A 10791-nucleotide genomic window follows, 5' to 3' on the forward strand; every position below is an offset into this window, starting at 1 on the left:
AAAAACCCATCCTTTTATTCCCATACAATTGTAATTCTCAACTCTTCTTTTTTGTGCACAGTTATCCTTGGATAGTACACAGCCCTATACTAAGGTTAGGCATAATTCTACCCTTTCCCAAGGGAGAGAACTATAAAAACAACACTCCAGAATGATATGATTTATTTTGTTCAAGTAAACAATTATAAACTACTTCATTTATACTGTGATTAGTAACTATTTATGACAATCTCTTGTCCCCTGGAGCCCTTACTTTGAAGGCATTCTTTGAATGTTTGATGAATGACTAAAAGAAGGAAGGACTGTTATTTCCATTTCCAAGTTCAGAGGCAATTCAGAGTTTACCTTTTGTACAAAATTAGTCTTCCCATTTAACCTATTACTACTTAGATTCAGAAATCATTTATCTGTATGGGCTAGAGGAAGATAGTATTGTCCCTTATAAACTAAATTTGAAATAAAATAATAGTTTTGCTTTAAAAAATTATGCTTCTTTTCTCAGGCTATGCTAGACTTGGAAACAAATAGAAATGTTACAGGAACTAAGTTCTCCCTGAGGTCTTAGTATGTTCTGACCTCTCTATTCTCTGTGGAACTCAAGTAACCAGTATTCATTCCTTTTGTGGGAAACAAAGGCAGAAGAAAAATTATTACATTTCCTTACTACGTGCAGCCCATTGACAAGTCCTTCAAACAGGCAGAGTGACATTCCTCTAGGAACTCAGCTGCCCAGATGTGAATACTTTGCTAAGGGCAAAAGACACTGGGGCCCAACCCCCAGGATCCCATAAGTTTACTTCAACATATAAAAATTCCTTTGGAAACGTCCTTTATCTCTAAGCCACCTAAGATGCATACTGGCAATCAGTCCCAAGCATATGACTCACTGATACACATGTGAGGGGTCTCATGACTCAGGTGTTATTAGACAGTAATAAATGACCTTTCCCAACAATAGCTAGCCCCCTCCAGATCCTGGAAACCTTGTTCCAAAATACCTGGGAGTTTTACACTATCCTTAACCCCCTCCCAACTTGAAAGTATATAATGGGCCACTCCTTATGACCCCAGTGCAGCTATTTCTGCCCCGGGGTCCTATTTTGTGGTTTAATAAAACCACCTTTTTGCACCAAAGACATCTTGAGAATTCTTTCTTGGCCATCAGCTTTGAACCCTAATGTCTTTCCTACATCAATTCCCGTTTCCCGTGTCCTGCAGCATGACTTTTCCATCTGGTGCCTGCTGTTGCCTTCATGATCTTAAAAGCTGAAAAAGAGGTCTTTTTAAAAAAAAATGTTCTCTCTCCTGGTGACTTCAACTCTTCAACAATGGAAAAGGTGATTTGGTTCTTTTAGTTTACAACCCCTCACAATGCAGAACTTGAAACCAAAGGACTGAGCATGCCCCATGGAAAGTAGCATCCACAGGCAGCCAGAAGTGGTTATGCCTGCAAGCCATTGCTGAGTAGCCCAGCTCCCGTGTGCCTGTCTTTCTGCTGCTTCTACCGCATGGGGAATCCTCACCTTGCTGGAAACAACTTCCATTTTTGCTGGAGGCAGCTTTTATTCCCCTCACTTTATTTTTCCTCTTTGTGTGATCATCCTAGTGCCCCAGAAGACTTCTCCTGTCACTGCGACAAAGGGAGAAGGCAGGAAGGGAGGACGACAGTGTGCAATTTCGACACTTTGGTTCCCTTGCCCATATTCAGAAAGTGAGCATGTGCTTGGCATCCCCAAGCTCTTAAACTCTTCCATTACATGATCCACTTGGATCTCATAGATTATGAGATCCACATAATCTCATAGATTATGTAATACAGTGTATGGAATGTTGGGTATACTTGGCTATAGATATAGAATAGGGAAATACTTACAAATCATTTTGTATATGGGACACCTGGGTGGCTCATTTCCCTGCCACCATATACATGATTACAAACCATCATGTATATGGTGGTTAAACATTTGCCTTTTGCTCAGGTCATGATCCCAGAGTCCCGCATTGGGCTCCCTGCTCAGTGGGAGTCTGCTTCTCCCTCTGCCTCTCCCCCTGGTTTGTGCTCTCTTGCTCACGCTCTCTCTCACTCTGTAAAATAAATAAATAAATTCTTTTTAAAAAATCATACTGTATAATGAGAAACTTATCATAGCATCTCTCATGAGTTTTTCCAGGAAAAAAAAAATTTCAAAGCAACCTTCAGTTATATTCTTGGAAATAAGGCTTTACAAATTTCCTCAAGACAAAAAAGAAATCACCTTAAGCATCATCCTGATTTTTAAAAATATATTGTCTACAGCCTTTTAAAATCTTTTTCAAATATTATTTGGAATAACAAAAAAAAAAAATAAAAATAAATTCGAAGGCATTCCTTTTTCATTTTAGATCTGATTCTGATTCTCTTTTATAAAACTTACAATCATTTTTAATTTTTTTTTTTTTTTGGTAAGTATTATTAGGTTTACTGTAAAGGTGAATCATTAGAGGGATTCTTTTGGTAAGTTAAATTTTTCAGAATGTCTTTCAAGCCTCAAGAATATTCTAGTGCCTACCATGCTACTTACAAAAGAAATATCCTACAAACAATAACTCTAGGCTCTCAAGAGCACTTGTACCCATAGAAAAATTAGAAAAAAGTCATTATTTTTTGACTTATTCCTTCTTAACTCCTCAAGTAAAATGGCACCTCCTATTTTTACCACCAAACTCTTTTAGCTGTATAGGAAAGAAATTACTTGATTCTGGGGCGCCTGGGTGGCTCAGTGGGTTAAAGCCTCTGCCTTCGGCTCGGGTCATGATTCCAGGGTCCTGGGATCGAGCCCCACATCGGGCTCTCTGCTCAGCAGGGAGCCTGCTTCCTCCTCTCGCTCTCTCTGCCTACTTGCGATCTCTGTCAAATAAATAAATAAAATCTTTAAAAAATAAAAATAAAAAAAAAAAGAAATTACTTGATTTTTGTTAACAATCTTCATTGCCTATGACAAATACTCTCAAAAACATGGGCTTGTAAAAAAGTCTGATTATACACCTTTCCTGCCCTTTTCTTTACTCCCTCCTTTGAAAATCTAATGTATCTTTATGATGCCTACAGGGAAAAAGCTGAATCAAGTGGTGATTGCTTAAAGTAAACAACCTGAAGGCAAGGAAGTTTGGTTTTGGGTTTTTGGTTTTTTGAGAAGAGAGAGAATTAATCAAACTAGTCTTTACTAAATCCCATGTTTCTAAGTCCCAATATTGACTCTATTTCTTGAATCCCAAACTCAGCCTCCACCCTGAATTTCTGGGGCAAAGGCTTTCTGCATTGGTCCTAAGGACGCCTGCTGTTAGCTCTCACCAGTTGTTCCATTTTTGTTCTTTAACCAGTTAGTTTGCTGGTTAAATCTGTTCTGAATTTGTATATTTACCTGGTTTCTATGGCTCCTCCATCCAGGGCCTGAAAGTCTCAACAACATCCTGCTCCTCCCCACCACTGCAAAATTTATTCTACAAAATCTGGACGCACGATGGCAAAGTCCAAGCTTTCGCTGGAGAAAGGTTGCCATGGTATCAAACCAGGAACATGCTCCTCTGACAAGTTTGTTGTTGTTTTTTTTTTAATTTTTTTAATTTATTCATTTGAGAGAGAGACCATAGCAGGAGGAGAAGCAGAGAGAGCGAGAAGCAGACTCTCTGCTGAGCTGGGAGCCCGAAGTGGGGCTCGATCCAAGGGGCTCCAGATCATGACCCTAGCCGAAGGCAGATGCCCAACCATCTGAGCCACCTGGGTGTTCCCCCTCCCAACAAGTTTTCGTCACTCTGAGTAACCCCCAACTTTGTAGCCCACCAGAATTTATCAACGTTGAAAGGGGATAGTTTTTTCCTCTTTACAAAAGAGGGTGCCATAAACACTTATTCTTGAGTTTCATTTAGAGTCAGGTCTCTTGAGGAGTACAGATGAGGAAATGTTTGGGTTGGTAGTAGAAGGAATGAATAGCTTTTATAAATTGGAGGAATGAATTCTTAGTTTGGTTAAAAGTACATTCTACACCTTATTTCCTGTTCAGTAAATGGAACATTTTTGAGGAAATAAGCCAGAGGTTTTATGAATAGCTCCTTACTTTTTCTCATCTGTTAGGAATATTTTTCAAATATAAATTAAAAAAATAAACCCCTACAAGAATTTTATGTTCTCACTCCTTTGCTGCTGGGGCTCTGTATCGTAGCTTTATGTCGTAAGTCTTGGCTGAGTTTGTATCGGATAGAATCCTCAGCACAGAGCCAAGCATCAGCTAAAAACAGCTTGATCTTACTGTATTGCAAATATTTCTCAGCATTTAGCCAAGAATTTTGAGATTTCTTTTTTTTAAGTTGTGTGTGTGTGTGTGTGTGTGTGTGTGTGTGTGTTGAGTGGGTAAGGGAGAGAGCACAAGAGGGAGGCGGAACAGACGGAGAAGGAGAAGCAGACTTCCTGCTGAGCAGGGAGCCTGACTCAGGGCTCAATTCCAAGACTCCAGGATCATGACCTGAACCAAAGGCAGGGGCTTAAAGGACTGAGCCACCCAGGCGCCCCAGAAATCTTGAGATTTCAAATGCGAAATATTTTGAGTCACCTAACTATTTCTGCCATGATATGTGTGGGTCTCTAAATTAAAATCTTCTGAATATTCATTATAAATTGGATATTTCACAAAGCTCTGATTTTTGGATAATTCACTTGGTCTCTAAATTGTCATCACTCTTTTATCCAAAAGGAAAACAAAAGCCAAGGTCACTTGCACTCAGAAATCATATCCATTTGAATCTTCAAAAGTTTTGTCATGAACAATCAAGTTTCCTATAGTAAGATGATATGTATATGTAAAAGTCATGAGCAAATTTTGTTCTTTTGTGTAGCTGCATAAAAATAATATTTTCTACTCTTGTCACATACTTTGCCTCTCTAATATCAGCTACAGAATTGGAAAGTCATGGTTTGGAGAAGCAGGGGGAATTGCAGAGATGATATCTCTATATTATTTCTGGATGACTCGCAAAGATGCGATTTCATATGAACTCCATTTAAAAATATCTCATGACTTTAGTGTGAAGTTTAAATCATGAAAAATACACAGCTGAACCAAGGGAGTTTAGCAATAATTTTATAGAAATTGAAAGGTTTATTATATGTGTTGAATGGTAATAGAAACCAGTTTGCATTCTACTGTGTCCATTTAGCGGGGGGATACCATCACTTTCTCATTCTTTTACATTGTTGTCTGTTATTTACTGTAAGGGGACTGCGTTATACAACCTATTTTGAAATCTTTTTAACTGTGCTAGTGTGGTAATGGTCCTCCTGACAGGATCAGAACCGCATAATGTGACTCTCTGAAGGTTTTCCCAGTAAGCAATCACAAAATAAATAAACGTGGAAAGAAGCCAGTTCAAGAACTGATTTTCATCATTGGTAAGTAAATGAATAGTGACTACCCTAAAGACACGTGGTAAAGGTATAAAAACTATTTGTACAGATCTCTCTCTCTCTCTCTCTCACACACACACACACATATGCACACACTGGCACATATGTGCACATGCACAAAGCTTATCTGCAGGAAAATCCTTGAGGTGTATTGAACCAAGTGTGTTCAACTAATTTTATTCAAAATAAAATCACCTCACTGGGAGGGAGGAAAAGTGAAAAGTCCCATGGAGAAAAAGAAAATGGGGAAGAGAAAAGCAAATGTGTTCATTCCCCCATGTTATAAATATAAATAGGTTTAGCATTGAGAAGAAACAATAAGGGGCTCCAGAGTGGTTCAGTGGATTAAGCATTCGACTCTTGGTTTCCACTCAGGCCATGATCTCAGGGTGGTGAGATGGAGCACAACTTCCTGGGGTTCCATGCTCAGCATGGAGTCACAGCGTCCTTCTCCCTCCGGGTATGTACCTCCTCCCAAGACTCCCAGGCTCACTCACTCTCTCTCTCAAAAAAAAAAAAAAAGAAAAAAGAAAAAAGAAAAAAAAAAAAAGAAACTATGAAAACATATTCTGGATTATGTATGCATGGATTCACTGAGAGCTTACTTCCTGCCAGGGATTTTACTAGGCCCTGGATATGCAAAGATAATAGACCCTACTGCTGTCCTCAGAAATGAATGATCAGACAGCACAGTAATAAGTAAAATGACAGAGGTAAGCTTAGGGGCTAAGGAAGCCCCAGAAAGAAATTAAGATGTTTTGTTTTGTCCTTTCTTAGACTTAATTAATATATCTGGTTGTTTCCTCTAAACTTCCACTCTGGCCCCCAAATAATCATGCCCTTTGTAAGTAGATCTCCAAAAATTAGGAAAATTTTACTTAAATCTGCAATGATATTTCAGTGTTTAACTCTTTTTGTAATGCATGGGTATGATTTGGCTTTTTAATCTGTAGTCAAGACAGACTGTATTCCTTTTCAACTAGTATTTATACCCCCATCCTACCTGCGGGGAGATATGCTCTATTTCTATCACTCTTAACACAATGCCTACCTTTTTGTACCAAAATGTGTGCATAGAATCCAAATATTTAGGAGCCAGAAAATAACCTGCAGCTATGTCTATGTGTCTGGATGTTTGTATTAATAATTAACAGTTATGTATTTGTCATGACCCCCATATGATATAAAATTAAAAGGATTCCTTTTACAATGAAATTGATTGCCCATAATCCAATTCAATGAAGAAATGGACATGAAGAGAAAGAGTTTTATTCTAATAAAATAGAATTTGGGGCATATTAAATGTTCAGACAGTTTTCACTACCCGCTAATGGCCACATGAAATGAAATAAAGGAAAGAAACCATGTCACAGGTCTACAACAGTGTTATATATAACTCTACCCTCAGATACACACGGTACTAAACATAACACCAAACGTTAGTAATATCCTCATTTGTAGCAAGCTTCTGGTTCTGCCACTGAGAAAGATTTCTTATTCAATAATGTGTATTAATAGTAGATCTCAAAATTTTTAAGATCATCTGTGACTAACACTCAACTTTTTTATATTTCTGCTCTATGGTATTTGCATATCATAGTTATTTGGCTATCTCAAAGCAACCTCCCTGTTCCAAAATTAATTCTAATATTGAAGATTTGTATGTGTGGGTGGAGAGAATGTAAGCATATAAAACATAATGATATTATGCGATTTCCAGCATGAGTATTTTTATAAACTCTAAAATCATGCAGGAAAGCATATTTTTATAAATTGAGAAATGTTTTATAAGCACCAGTGGGATATAAACGTTCTTCACAAAACACATATTGGCTCATTCCTGAACTATCTGCTATTTTTCATCTAAATGAAAATTATTTTTACAGCTGATTTTTGTAGCAGTTTTTCATTGTACCCTGCAGATATATTAATGTGTTTTTATCACGTTGACATGTTATTATAAATAAATCCACTTTACATTAAACTGACGGTGTTTCTCCCATGCTTATATTAAGAGGAAGTGGGGGACGAGCATGAATCAAAAGAAGCATCTGTAATAGTCCCTCCAGGAGTCCCTCTAGACCTTTGCCAGCTTGAGGCTGATTTGAGGTGTGTGTGGTGGGGGGGATTGTAGAATGGGGAAATATAATAACTTAAAATATAAACAAGAATGTTTTCCCAAAGTTCCTTGAATCAAAAGAAAAAAATATGTTTGGGATGAACTATATGAATTCATTTAAATCCCTTTGTTTGTTCCACACGAACCCACAGCCAAACAAGGAAAGCTGATGGTAGCACAGCTGGAGACTTATTACTTCTTCATTTCATAAAAATAAAACCACAGGTGATTGTGTACCAGTTGGTCTGAATTTGTACATGTATCAAATAGGTCATGAATTATTTCCTCCACGTCCTCTAAGTACTGAATAGATGCATTTATCATGAATCTGTCGTATACTGAATGCAGGAGACTAGATATCAAGGTTGAAAATAATGTGTTGAGAGGACGTTTTGCCTATTCGTTCCTTGATTCATTCTTTTGTCCTTTTCTTCATTTATTTATTCATTTACTTAACAATAAATATTTATTGAGCTCTTCCTGTGAAGTTGGCTCTGTGCTAAGTTCTGGGAATACAGCGGTAAATAAATAAACACAGGAGGAGCTCAAAAGACAATTCCAGATCCTTCTCAAATTCACTCATCCATTTATTCATGTTTATTTCCAACACATAGTACAATGAACAGAGTCAAACAAACATGGGTTTAATTTGCACTTAACAGCGGGAGGATCTTGGGCAAGCTGTTTAAATTCTCTGAGCCTCAACTTTCATATCTGCTGTTTACCTTGAAGAATGACAGAGTGGATTACAAACAAAACAGATCAAACTGCTCTACGTTTTATTCTCTCCTGCCCCCACATCAAATCTCAATTGCTCCCCACATGTTACGTCCTAGGGATATAAAATGGTTAGGATGCATTTCCTAAGTACTAGGCTTAGTTGGAGCTAAGAATATGGAGGAATAGCAAATGTGGTTCTTGTCTTTGGGAAAATTAAATTTAGACTCATATGAGTAACATTTAATATATACCAAACATTGTCCTAAGCACTAGTACGTGGACGGACTCACTCTTCTTCACAATAACCTACGAGATAGGAATTATGCACATCTTGTTTTCTGTGTGAAGTAGGGACAACACAGGAAGATTAGACCACTTGGCCAAAGTCACACAGCTAATGAGTGGCAAAATGGAATTCCCAAGCCGCCTGTCTCAGGATTCTGGGTTCTTAGCCAGTGCCCCTTGAAGGGAGGTTACTAATACAAAACAATAGAAGGTAAGCATTTTATAACTTGTCTAAGCAGTTAGGGAATGAGGGAAAAGAACTCAGGGCATAGGGTCCAGAGCCTGAAAAACATAACATTTTAGTAACAAATGATAGAAACGATCCCTGAAAGTATAGTCTTTTTTTTTTTTTCAGTTTTGCTGCTTTATTTTTTATTAGTAACACATAGTACTTCTGGCAAATCTCACAGTTCACTGTGGCACACAAGCCAATGGACTTCAACATGGAGGTTAAGAAGCACACTCTGGATTAGGGCGCCTGCCTGGCCCAGTTGGTAGAGCATGTGACTCTTGATCTCAAGGTTGTGAGCTCAAGCCCTATGTTGGGAATAGAGCCTGACAGTATAGTCTTAACATAACATTTCAGTAGAAGGAACAGTGAATCATGGTAAGAGATATTATTGGGCATTTCAAGAAGGTTTTATTTTATCTTTTGAGAAAATGATTCTTCTATACATCTAACACAGAAGTATTACACTGGGTACAAGCCACTCTATTTGGTGAAGATGAAAACATATTGAGAAAAATGACTAAAACTTTTTATTGCTTCTGATTTATTAAAGTAATATATGCTAACATAGAAAATTAACAAGATAACAAAATAATAAAGAAAAGCACTTTAAAAATCACTCCTAGTTTCATCAACCAAGACGACAATCACTTTAAATATAGGAATATTTCCTTTGATTCTCTTTTCTGTGCATAGTGTATTAAATATATTTTTACATAAAAATAGGCAATATACTTTATGCAGTTTTCAGTCTCGTTCTTTTTTTTTTTTTTTAGATTTATTTATTTATTTCAGGGAGTGGGGAAGGGCAGAGAGAGAGAGGCTCAAGCAGACTCCCAACTGAGCCTGGAGCCCAACGTGGGGCTCAGTCTCATGACCCTGAGGTCATGACCTTAGCCAAAACCAAGAGTCAGTCACTTAGCTGACTGAGCCATCCAGGTGCCCTTCAGTCTTGATCTTTTCACTTAATATCTTATCCTGAGCAAAAAATGTTGTTTTTTTTTAATTGATACCCTAGTAGTCCCTACCCTTCTTCCTTGCTTTACCGTCTCTGTAAATATCTACCATCATTGTTATGCTGCAATGTTTTTATTTTATTTTGTCCATCTCTTGTTTCTCTCGTCCTCACTCCCTACATGCATTTAAGATAGAAATATCCATGAGAGAAAGAATAGGTTTATTCTGTTTTCAACTGTCCCCAGCGCCTAAAGAGTGCTTGACACACAGTAGGTGCACTATTTCTGGAATGAATACTGTCAAAGAGGAAGGGATAATAGCACCATCACTAGAAATAATTCCTGGATTTAAAAGTTGGTCAGGGCATGTCTCGGTGGCTCGGTTGGTTAAACGTCAGAGTCTTGGTTTCCACTCAGGTCATGATCTCAGGGTTGCGGGATCGAGCCCCATGTCAGGCTCCGTGCACAACGTGGAGTCTGTTTGAGATTCTCTCTTTCTCCCTCTGCCCCTCCCCCAGCTTGTGTACCCTAAATAAAATAAATAAATAAATAAATAAAATCTTTAAAAGTTGGTCAAATAATGTAACTATGAAAACACATATTCATTCACCATACAGAGTAAATTGTTCTTACCATTTATACCATTTCTAGTTATTCGAGCTAACATACATAGGTAATACGATGAGCAATTCCTCTTGAATTAGATGATTGTAGTTTGCATGCAATTGTTTTCTCAGAAGGAGTTCTTCTTAAAACTCTCTTTTCTCCCAGGGTTTTCTCTTATACCATCTTTTTTTGTCCTGTCTTTTCATTGTGCCTCATGCATTTCCAATATTCCTGTTTCCTAACTTTACTGTTTTCTAAAATTTGGGGTTTGTTTTCAGTGATAGTCTATGATAACGTCATGCATATGTACTTTCTCTTTGAATTTGATTTCACTTTGATTGTTTGTTGGTTTGTTTAGCAAGCTAAGTCTTGTAATATCTATCTAGCTAGCTAGCTTCCATATATTCAATTAAATTAACCAATTCCCTGCATTTCCCAG

The sequence above is a fragment of the Meles meles genome, chromosome 1 (assembly GCF_922984935.1).
Source record: "Meles meles chromosome 1, mMelMel3.1 paternal haplotype, whole genome shotgun sequence".
NCBI classification, from domain to species: Eukaryota; Metazoa; Chordata; class Mammalia; order Carnivora; family Mustelidae; genus Meles; species Meles meles.